Here is a 12,332-nt window from a genome sequence, read left to right as displayed (position 1 = left end):
AAGTTTAATAAACCATCATCTTGTCTTTATTTTTAGTTAGCACAGACCTTAAAGACTTAAAGCTGTAAGCTAATGATAGTTATATAAGAGCAGATGCTGCTGGTGCAATAAGCTGTAGTTTTATGTCCAATGGATGATGATCTGATTAGTCGACTAATCGCAAAAATAATCGGTGACTAGTCGACTATCAAAATAATCGTTTGTGGCAGCCCTACAGTGAACACCATCGTCTCCCTTCTCACCTGTCTGCAGAGATTTACTCTGTTCATATTAGAAAGTTTGAAAGTTCTGGAGGTAAACCGTCGCTGGCGCAGATAACTTTGTCATCATGCGAGGGCCTTCGGCGTCTCTCGGGTGCATTTCCAGCTGCATGTGTTTTCACTCTCTGTGATGGCAATCTAATCCTGCAGGACGCCCGTTAATGCAGCTATAATGGGGGTCAATGGGGAAGCGTCAGAATGGCCAATCACAGTTTTCCACTTCACACTGCGATAATAGCCCTCCTCTTCACACCTTCCTGATACCAACATGGACACATAAAAACACTCAGTGCTGCATCCACACACAAATACAGCACTCAGCTTCCTCACCTAACCCTTCGCAGGTTTCACACTCACTGTTAAGCTCCACATTTAAACCTTCTGAGGAACTGAAGCGCTCGTGGATACTTTTACTTCCAGTAACGACAAAAGTATGGTTCACTGCAGCTGCTATTCACTCCGATTCTGTTCTGATCTGTATGAACATGATCAACAACACAAATACTGCCCACAAAGACTAAACCAGCTTTTACTTTCAAGACATTTTCCAACCTGCAACGCCTAAGTAGGCATAGCAATCTCAGTCCACACCCACCCTGTTGCAGGAGATGGCTCCGCCCACTGTACCTGGTTCTGCCAAAGGTTGCTTCCTGTTAAAAGGGAGTTTTTTCCTTCCCACTGTCGCCAAATGTTTAGTCGTTTGATTGCTGATTATGATTTGATTTGTCAGCATAACCTAGTCTGTACCTTTCACTACAATATAAGGTGACTGTTGTCCTAATTTGGCACTATATAAAATTAAAATTCAACGTTAAGTTTAAGTAGAGTTTCATTGTTAACAAGTAGATTTTTCCTGCTGTCACATTAAAGGAAATGCCTGAGGTTAATGAAATAAAGAGACTGTTCTTAGTGAAGCAGAAAACACAGCAGGAAGCCGATGCTGATGATTCAGGGCCGTACAGCATGTCGCTCACATTTGAACCAGATGGACCGTTACATGTATTGAGGGGCACATGTGTGACCAGGACGTATCCTAAGATTCAAGCAGTCTTTGTTTTGCTCAACAGAAAGGTTGAAAACACAGCAGCAGTGCAGATGAAGCTTCTGGTGGAGCCGCTTCACATTCAGCACTGCTTTCTTTTATAGAGACGGCAAACCTGAAGTAAAACGTGAAACTAAACTTCTGCTTATTCAGATAAACTGCTGGTTTAGTTTAAGTTGATCTTATTTTTTGTAAACGTAAGAATACAGATGTCCTTCCTCTCTTTTTCTAGAAGACAGCAGCATGCAGCAGGGACTCTAAAGAGGGCGCGGTGTAGCCTTCACATTTATTATAAAGCTGTGTCACAGATTAAACAGGCGACATAAATCTACAGTATGTTGTAATGTTATACATAAAGCTGAGTATATAAAAAAGGCTCCAATGACTCGTCGTGTGACTTGAATTACTCAGCTATTTTAAAAAATTTTTTTTAAAAACTTGATGCAAACGACTCAGTTGTCACCTTGTAACTAGTTTAATGTCGAGGCTGAGTCTGTGTACACGTTACTGTTTGTTTTACACAGTGAAAACTCTACAGTAAACCTACAGTAGAATATAAGTGCATGTATGTAGATGAACTGTTACGTGTTTAAATCAGCAGCCGTCCCACTTTCCATCGCTGTCATACCTCCAATAATCAGGGGAGCATCTAAAGGGGGGCACGGGGGGCACTGGATTCATTTCAAGGCTTTAGTAACATTATTTGCAATTTTTAGATTAATATAAAATATTCATGACACACACACACACACACACACACACACACACACACGAGCTACATCATGGTTTCCTGCATTAGTAAGAAAGCTCTCCAAGAAGACAAAGTAATGGCCATTTCATTTTACTGCATTTGTCATTATTTTTGCATTTATGAAAATGTTCCCTTTCAAAAATATTAAGTAACAACAAAAGGTTTAGTTGCTTTTAACATCTATTATGTGCAGTTAAACTATTTAATTGATGTTAAAAGGCTTGTGTTTCTCTTTTTAATAGTTATTATTGCTTTCTCATTCATTGATAGAATAAATAATACTGACTTACTGTAATAGTTGAAGGCTGCAGCCCTAACATAAAGTAATGTTTTATTCATTCATTTTCTGTCCCTGGGACATTATGTTGGAAATCTCTAAAGTATAATCTCAACAAATAACATGCTGATCATTGAAGACTTTACAACCTAACTTTGATTTTTAAATATATTTATACAGGTGCTCGTCGCTCGCGCTCTTATTTGTCTGGTTATTGTTTAGTTATCGGTGACAAAGATGGTCCACAGCTCAACGCCTGATCAGAGAGGATTTGTGGGTAATCTATTTAGTAAGTCACAGATGACATGGAAACACAGGTTCCTGTCCAATAACTGACTCAGCAGTCGCCGCTTTACCTGGAAGCTTTTGTGGAGGTTAGTTGTTGTTAAAGGGAAGCACAACAACAGCAAAAATAAGATGTGCCACCATTTTACCCGTCACACTGCTAATTTACATAATTCCGTTAGTAATTGAGTAGATTTTACCCCGACCTCATTTTATTTCTGGTTTTACAGCTAATTAAATTACTCTAATTTGGTTTAAGCTGCATGTGAAGCAAAATGTCCAACACACAAACATCTCCAACAGCTGAAGGCCACAATTCCTGCTGCTCACAAACACCACACTATTCAGTCCAAAGTGACAAAAGCCCAGTCTGACAGCGCGACGTTAGCACACACTTAGAAGTAAAAACCTCTGCTTACTCAGTTTGACGCCAGCAGAGTGACTTCATTGGAAAACATTTCAGAATCACGTGGTGCAGACTCGTTACTGTCCAGTGGATGTGTTGGGGTAGAAAAATAAACTTTCTGATAAAAAAAAAAAAAAAAAGCAGAGGCTTCTTATAAAACATGCCCTTAGTGAAAGCTAGCTTTCTTCCGATTGGCTGTCCAGTCTGAAAACAGGTGGGCGGGGCTTCTGGGTCTCAGATGACCATATTAGTAAAATCCACTGTCTAAGTTATCAGGTTGCAGGGACAGGGGAAAAAACGGTTTGATTTCTTGAAACTTTGTGAGGAGCCAGATGTGTAACAGTATAACAGATAACAAAGCAAACAGACATTCACAGGTTAAGTCATGCAACAGCGATAAGCTTCACTGTGTGAAAGTACCGGTGAAGGTGACATTCCAGGTGATGTGAGGTTACACTCATGAAATATCGAGCCCTGAACTCCAGCAGTCTGCAGCGCTTTGTAATAAAAACCATTAAATGAAACCAGGCCTGCAGGAAAAGGTCCACTTTACAGAGCTGACAGAAGTACAGCGATAACGAGCCAAAATCTTCCTCCAGGACACAGTAGCTGCCGAGGGAATTGAACCTGTGACCTTTGAGACGGAGGCCGAGCAGCTGAGACGAAGGCAAAAGCATTCACAATTTAACTGCCTTCAGACAAACAGCTGGACGACGACAACAGAGAGATGATCAGGTTTCCCAGGACAGCAGCCTTTACACAGCGTGATGCATTGAAAGTGGCAAAAATCAGGAACTAACCTTGATAACATAACAGAAAACTCTGTCTTTAATATGCTGAACGCTGTACAGACAAAACCAATTCAACCTCATTTGACAACAGATTCCGGCGCCTGCTGAATCAACAGCCTGAGGATGACAGATTACAGAGGGAACATGTAAAGTCAAAATTAAAGGCTGTGGATTTGTCCCTCATGCAAAAACCTCGTATCATCACAGGCGTGTATAGGTTTGTATTTTCACTCCACGCATACCATTAAAAACCCAAGGATAAGGTGGGATTTAATGGTATTAGTATTCCATTAAATAAAAAGGTGTACGTTTTTAACCACGCATCCATCAAACACCAGACAGTTTCCTCTGTTTTCATTGTAGATAAAATATTAAATAATGGAAAACTGAATTTTTAAATTCAAATAAGAAGAGCATGCAGGCAGGGTGGAGCGGGTGATTTGTGACTGGCAGCGAGAAAAGGAAAGGGAAGGTTTGGAGATGGCGGCGCTGACAGAAAGACAGGAGGCAGCGCTGAAGATGTCCAGATTTTTATTAGGAATGACCACGATGGACGGGATCAGAAATGAGTCCATCACAGGGACGGCTCAAAGTCGGAGAGGCTGAGATGGCTTGGATATGTGCGGAGGAGGGAGAGAGGATATACTGGACTCCAGCTAGCCAGGAGGGAAGAGGAAGACCTCAGAGAAGACTGATGGATGTAGTGATGAAGGACGTGCTGAGGGTTGGTGTGACGGAGGAAGATGCTGGGATCACGTGGAAGAAAGAAACTGTTCTGTGTTTTCACCACAGATAAAGAACTGAAAACTGTTTTTCATTGTTATTATATTAAACAGAATAAAAGTGTTGTTTTGTCCACTTGTTAAACAAGAGAGAAAATATAGAAGTAGTCCACAACGACTGAAAGCTACCACAGAGCGAAGCTACCTGGGCTTAAACCAGCGGCCGTCTTCAGTGTGTATAAAACCGGCTCCGGCACACATGTGGTCATTTCATTTCTGGCTTCAGAGTAGCAAACGTATCACACTTCACAAATACGCAGCTTACTGTTGCACCCAAACACTTGAGCCATATTTCAACAGAACCAGGGAAACTGAAACCAAAATCTCAAATGGATTATTTGAACAAAAACATGGACTTTACCTCAGGAGTTCATTTTGCCTCGTTTCGTGTGGCGGCAGGTAACATCAGAGCATTTGGTGGATTAATCAGAGCCCAAAAATCCCACACAGCGTCGCAACACATGACAGAAGAATTTAAATTCAATCAGCTGCTCTGATCGCCTTGATTACTTGATTGAGACTAATTACTTCTTTGTTCCTTGCTGGTTGTAAAGTTTGTCCCTGCTGGCCACCATACTGTGAGACTGTGAGCCAATCAGATCAAAGCAAAACGCAAAGCAGCACATTTTGATTGATTGTAAAGCCAGGAGCTGATTTCACAGTGGGAGGGTTTAAGGACAGGTAAGGAGGCTCCTCAGAGGTGTTTCCTGTGAGTCTGAACAGAAAGTGAACCCTGCCTCTGCTGTCTGAAGGTGCTTTGGTTGGATTAGCATTACTGGTTAATTTAATACATTTGAAACTATTTGTTTATGATAATTAGTCTGAATAATTTTGGTAATATATTCAGTAATAATTTCAAACACTGGTTTGCTGCTGAAATCTAAAACCCAGTCAGAGATGACGGCACCCCAAACATGAGCATCGGCTTCCTTTGCTAACCCGGGCCTCAGGCTCTGAGCACGCTCACATAACAGCAGGACGTCACATCATTTTGCTCACCTGCAAAATAACTGAGTGCTGCCCGCTTCACAGACATCATAACCACTAAAATTATGACAGCAAAAAACCAGCTCAGTTGCTGCGATTCGGACGACAGCCTGAAGATGGAGAAGATCAAGCTCAACGTGAAATGCAGCTTCAATATTCTCTGCGATAAACGGACAAGAAAGAGACAAACACATTTTCCAACCCATGTTCAAACAGGCTTAACAGCCAATTAGGACCAAACAGAAAAGTGTAAATATGCATTTTCTGAGTTATCAAATGAAAACATAAAAATTCAGTCATATTTCAGTTTGCACTGCTGCAGCTTTACTGCACTGCTTCCTCCGGTACTCGGACTTAAGCTCAGCAGAGCTCGCTTGCTTCGTACCGATTCTGAAATGTTTCGAAGGCTAGTTCACGTCACTAGTCACTAATGCAATTAACTGCAGGCTGCTGCCCACGACTGTATGAATATGAACATTTAAAAACAGCAAGTCTTTATTTTTTTGGAGGATTCACAGGTCGCCTGGGAGCTGAGCGTGAATCGCAGCAACATTACTGCTCTGCTACAGTGTGTTAATAATTTTAAATGAAACATAATTAGGATAAAGTTATTGACTTGTTTTAAGAGAACTTGTTGAAATATTTTTTAACAACATAACAAACGTACTTGGATCAAGTAAAACTTCAGCCATGAACATGACGTTACGGCAAGCTGTTAATAAGATAATGGTCTGTAACAGGAATCCTTCCTCTTACCCATAAAATCATCAGATTTACAAACATGCAGGTTGTGTGAGTACTCTGTAATATTCATAGCATGGCTGCAGTTTCTTCTTGATTGTGTCTTGGGGGGTTTACAGTTGGACATGGTGGTGTTTTTGCATGACACAATCATAAAGTCAAATAAAAACAAACTGGAGTCTTCAGATTCTCCATTTTATCCAACCAAAATCCAAAGATACTCCGGTTACCAGCGAGGAAAACAGCACCTTTACATTAAAGAACCATAGAAGAAGAAATAATCTGCTTTTAGACCAGTTCTTGATTCAATCTGTGTCAATGAACTTATCTAATTGGCACCAGTCTCCCGTGTCCGGTTGTTGTTAAAGAACTTGAAAGCTCCCCATAAGCTGCACCTTCCTTGACCAAAACAAAGATGGCTGCCAGAAACAGAAACCCCTTCCTCGTTTGCATAAGAACCGATTTACTCTGTCTAATAATTTCCCAGATTTCTGTTATTTTTTAAACTAGACTTTGAGCTCGTCGTGGTGCGATCCGCCTCCGCCAGCTTCAGCCACGCACTTGTTGTTGTTGTTGTGGATTAAAAGCCGGGTGTGTTCCTGCAGCAGATTGCCCTCGGAGAGAACGGAAAGGCCTTTTAGTGTAAAGGTATTAAGCCCAGGTCTAATCCTGAGCGAGGAAAGCAGCCAATTTAAACTGGATTCAGCCCATGGGACCACACAGTCTCTCTGCTGCTGTCTGAGAGTTGCCTCCATTTATGTCTTTATCTCCCCTTTGTTTTTGAATATTTGACTGTAAGGATATGTGTGGTGACGTCCTGTCTGTAAATTCAACAGCAAGAATGAAAAGCAACAGGAAAACCTGCAGGGCTTTCTCCTGTGAATACCAGAGGAGCACACTGTTGGTTTTGGTCTTTCAAAATTTAGTGCTATACAACGCAGTTAAACAAGAACAATGTTTAGGATTTCCTAGCGTACTGTGCCAGGACAAAAAGCAGAAGTTTGTATTTACAAAGACAGCGCAGCTACAAGACTGTAAGAGCTGAGAATTCAGAGCTTTCTGCAGCTGACCCTATTGGATGTGTGTTTCTGGGACTTCCTTTCTCAAGCTGCGAAATATCAGGGGAAGAATATTTAAATCCAGTGTGCAGACTGATTTAAATACTTATTTAGACAACGGCACAATTTCTTTAAATCCCCCATAAAATCACAACTATTTGGGCTTTTTGTGATACTTTGCCCCGTTTAGTAAATCTGGCCCCTAATGTCTGCAAAGGAATAGAAACAAGCATTGTCACCCAATTCAATCTGTTTTCACCTCAAAAAATGCATTCTGGGTAAACTTTAAAGGGTCACACCACCATGCAGGACAGTTGGCTGCTCATCTTCTAGCCTTGCATCCACCTGTGTCAGGAAAATGAGAAAGTTCTCAGGGTGTTGCATTTACAGAAGAAGAAGCTTGGCCAATGAGTTAACCGTTTGAACCTAAATATCAATTTTTAGTGCCATCCATCCATGTAATGCACCACTGGCTGGGCCCTTGTTCATTTGTACTTTCATAGGTGGTCCTTTAAAAAAAACCAAACAGCTGCAGTTCTTCAACAATCCTCCCAAAAATGCAAGACTTCCTGCCCTTTCTTTCCCTGAATAACCAGGAACAAACGCTCTCATCTGAACCAGCACACACAAATCTTTCTTTCTTTTTTGATGAAGGAGTTGAGAATAACGGGACCCTCACTGCGCTGCACATGAAAGCCTTTTCAGAGCACCCCTCCTGCTCCTGATGCAGAACTACGACAGCACGGATAATTAGGGAATTGTATTTTGAAAATATAGGTCTGCATGGTAATGAGGGCACAATGCTGAATCAAAAACCCTTCAATTCAGCTCAATCTGCCAAAGAGCTGCAAAAAGGAGAGTAGCTACAAGGCAGATAAAGAGAGAGAGGGGGGAAAACACATTACTACTGTGGATTAAAAACAGATCACACGTACAGTGTTAAGTCTCCACAGGGCCGTGACATCTGCAGAAATGCAATAACAACACAGCAACCCATTCAACCACTACAAGAGCAGAGAAAGACAAGACACCGCTGTCCTCCTGATTCATCCTTCAGTTTAAAAGAGCCCACAAAAGAGGGTAAATATCCCCCGAATGCTGACATGTTAAACAGTTTGCCCTGAAACTCAAGGTTGTTGGATTTGATAGCAACGCCTCTCAGTGAGAAATAATCAAATCCAGGAAGGCAGGGCCAGTTTTGCACAGCAGAGCCAACGTTTTACCAAAGAAAATGAAGATATGAGAGAATATGTTTAGTGTCCTTTGTCCCGCAGCAGATGAGTCCCTGAGCCTGGTTCAGTCAGAGGTGTATCCCGTTAAAAGGGAGTTTTTCTGTCCCGCTGTCGCCTTGCTCAATGGAAGCCCCTTTTTTATTGTTGGGGCTTTCTCTGCATTATCGCAGGTTCTTTACCTTACAGTGTAAAGCACCGTGAGGTGACTGCTGCTGTGATTTGGTGCTATGTAAATAAAACTGAACTGAAACGTCTATGAAGCACACTGGCTATTAAAAAGCTACACTAGTGCTGTTTTGCACATGTGTAACCACACGTATACAGATGGACGATTTGGTTTGTGACACGGGGTTTGTTTTAACCCAGACCACCATCTTTTTTAAAGCCTCCGGTGAACCTGAAGTAGAAAGGACACACTTATTCTTATACCCCACCACCGGCCTTACAGCCACTGAGCGCAGACCTTATTGCCGTTAAAATTAAAACCATGAAACAAGCTCTCTGATCTAAAATGCTACCCTGATGCACGGTGGGGCCGCGGGACCACCGTCACCTTCACCCTGTCTGCCGAAGGTAAAACAGTTCAACTCCAGGCAGGTGTCTGGCTCTGACACTAACCTTCATCTCTGACCACAGAGTGCAGAGGGTCAAGAGACAGGACGATTTCGCTGAGCTATAAAGTTTCAAATGACACGGCACATGCTTTAAGCATGTTAGATCCATCTGCAGGAGCAGCAGAGACCACACACAGTGTCTTCACACGGGTTTGCCTGTGAAGGACTTCCCTCACACATCTTCAGTGTTGACATAAAAACTTGTTTAAATGGATTTGCAGCAGAACCAGCAGTTTCTGCTGGTTTAATCAAAATCAAGTCTAACAAACACAATTGATCCAAAATGTATCCGAAAATCATCTGACATGTGACCCTTGCTCAGCTTTCTTGAACATTTGTGCAGCAGGTTCATTCCAACAAACTCTCACAGCAGTTCATGAAGGTCCATTAAAGCCTTTAATGTGACGGATTACTTTGAACTTTAGCACTTCAGCTGTGTTAAGGTTACCAAGGACTTTCAATTGATACCACAGGTGCAACTACTAGAAGGCTGAAGGGTAGCATTTTGAAGATTTGGAGGCAGCCTCTAGTGGTCATTAGAGAAACTGCACTTCAGTGTTGGCTTTTTCGGGCCTGCAGGTTGGTTAAAAGTTGGTGAGAAGGGGCTCATCTTCAAAGCGGACAACACTAAAATGCCTTTTGTTTAATCGTGTTTCACCATCTTTAAAAACCTCGATGGATCATTTTCGCTTTGCCAGAAACTTTCAGAGGACACGAACGTGAAGTCCTCTGTGGCAGCTGTGACCCTGGTAGCAGCAGAAAAGGCCACAGTGGAGTCAAACTAATGTCACCAGTGTCCAGACTCAGACCCATGGCACAGAAATCTGTGTCGTGCTGCGTTTACGTTTTGCAGTGATTCGACACTAGAGGTTAAAAAGCTGCAACTTGTAGTCATTCTGTGTTTAAATCAGTTCCAGATGGAGTTCTGTTGAGAAAGGCGAAGAACTCGATGAAGAAAAGCGGACATAATGACTTTTTGTTGTATGTTAGCTGTCGGGACATACTGATACATCAGCTCAACCACTCTATCGTCTGGACTGGCAGGTATGTAGATATGAATGGAACCGCCCATCAGAAAAAAAGTTATCCCAAAAGGGGGAGGGACTAGAACAACTTCTGTCAGACAGAAGATGAATTGAGTGGTTGCACTTAGACCGAGTACAAGGATTATTTTGAACAGTGAATAATGCAAAGCTGCTCTGATACAGTCCATGAATAAAAATATGGAATTGAATAACTGAATACCAGTAAAGCTAACTGAATAATTACCTTTACTGTTATGCACCCACTAAAAGAAAAATGCAGTTTTTGGAGACGGCACAGACATTAGAGTCTGAACTCACTAAAATCTTCTGACAGCCAGTAAAACCTAAAAGGGGGAAGTCTCTGTCACACCATCTTAAGAAGGATGGAGACAGCAGTCCTAATCCAGACTAATTTGGGCTGATGCCAAGCAAGGAGTAAGGACAGTATTTAAGATTAATTTATATCTCCGGGGCACTGCTGTAACTTTGGACTCTGCTGTTTCACTTGCAGCTTGATTAACAGCACGGTTTACATTTTAACTGAAGAACTACAGTGACGGTTTCTGTTTGAGAAAGTTATTCATTAATTTAGCCAAGTGGAGGAAGTCTCAGAGGCCAAACTGTCCATGCACAGTGAAGTCAGAGTTTAAGGTCTGTTTTTACTTCCTGGTTCTCTTACAAGCTGAAATCAGGAGTTTTATTTTATCTGCACCACACCCGGAGAGTATGAACACACAATCTGGGAGACAAAAAAGAAACAGAGCTGTCGGCTCATTGTTTGTATTGATCTGTTAGAGCTGTGTGAGGTTCTCCTTGTAGACATATGTGTGTAGGTCCATGCAGGTCACGATGGGCTAATATGCTTGACTCAAGACAAACTGGACAAACTTATGTCCTCTGCAAAAGTTTCATCTGAACGGCATCTTCAGCTTTAGAAGCTGATGAAGTCCTTCACAGGAGAGCTGAAAGGCCGACTCAAACACTCTGCATGGACCCTCTTGGAATTTGGACCCGGTGTTTTCCGTCTTTGCTGTTAATCATTTGTCAATATTTTAAACACAACAAAGGTGAAACCTTTTCTGACCATATCACACCAGTACTCACATATGCAAAATTCAGATTTGATGCCTTCCTCTTTGCCTGCATCACCTCACACTCTGACACAGTCTAATTAACAATCTTCCTGTGTCTGGTTCAGATTCAGCCCTCCTATGAATAGAAAGGGTGTTTGGTGTCCAAGTTAGGGATGCACCAATCCAATTTTTTTCCAGGTCCAATACTGATACCTTTGCTTCTGGTATCTGCTCATGCTGGGTTCTGTAATAATGGTGTCAAATTAAAAAGCTGTAACCCCGACTGTCAAGCAGAGACTAGGAACAAAAATATTTTAATGTTATTCAACAAATTTGATAGTTTGATTTCAACTTTGAGAGTCATTAGGAAACTGCTGTTATTGACTTTCCTCCTCTGACTCGGAGTTTATCTTCCTTTACTGCTCCTCACAGACACGTTGTGGAGCTGATCCGAGGTGACGAAATCAAATAATGTCAATTGAACCAACTTTTTAAGACAGGATCGGACTGATATCCCATTCAAATGTCCAATCAAAGCATTAATATTCCACTTTAGTGGACTTACTTCCTTTCTATTCTTTAGGCAGTGGATCATCTGCACCTTATTTGTGGTTCAGAGCATGTGTGTTACCCTCCCATAATTCCCACCATCCACCAGTGAACCAACAGACCAAACTTCCCTCTGACAGAAGTGATTTAAACAATGTTTTCTATACATATATCATTATCTTTAAAATGCATTATAATGAATATGTCATAAAATCTTGAGGCACACCTGGAAGTGCTTGCTCATAGGGGGTCATATGATTGTTGGGTTTTTCTCTGTATGTGTTATTGTAGGGTCTACCTCACAATGTAAAGTGCCTTGAGGCGACTGTTGTTGTGATTTGGTGCCGTGTAAATTAAACCGAACTGAATTGAATTAAATAGGAAAACAGCTTTTCACCATGTTACAAACACACATTTAATGTAGAATCCTGTGAAAAGTGTTGACGATATTTCACATAT

The 12,332-nt window shown here is 41.6% G+C and overlaps 1 protein-coding gene across 4 annotated transcripts in view; it reads right to left on the bottom strand.

Annotated features, from left to right (window-relative positions):
* Positions 1–12,332, bottom strand: part of LOC113035964 (uncharacterized) — a 38,259-nt gene that overhangs the window by 17,424 nt on the left and 8,503 nt on the right. The window contains exon 1 of one of the 4 annotated variants that reach the window (XM_080288383.1): positions 4,956–5,108. The exons of the other annotated variants lie outside the window; for them this stretch is intronic. The gene's annotated coding sequence lies outside the window, so the exon portion shown is untranslated. Of the gene's footprint in view, positions 1–4,955; positions 5,109–12,332 lie in introns of those variants that run through there. 4 annotated transcript variants of the gene reach the window in all.

The sequence above is a fragment of the Astatotilapia calliptera genome, chromosome 14 (assembly GCF_964374335.1).
Source record: "Astatotilapia calliptera chromosome 14, fAstCal68.1, whole genome shotgun sequence".
In the NCBI taxonomy this organism is placed as follows: domain Eukaryota; kingdom Metazoa; phylum Chordata; class Actinopteri; order Cichliformes; family Cichlidae; genus Astatotilapia; species Astatotilapia calliptera.
This window is presented reverse-complemented; position numbering and strand designations above follow the sequence as displayed.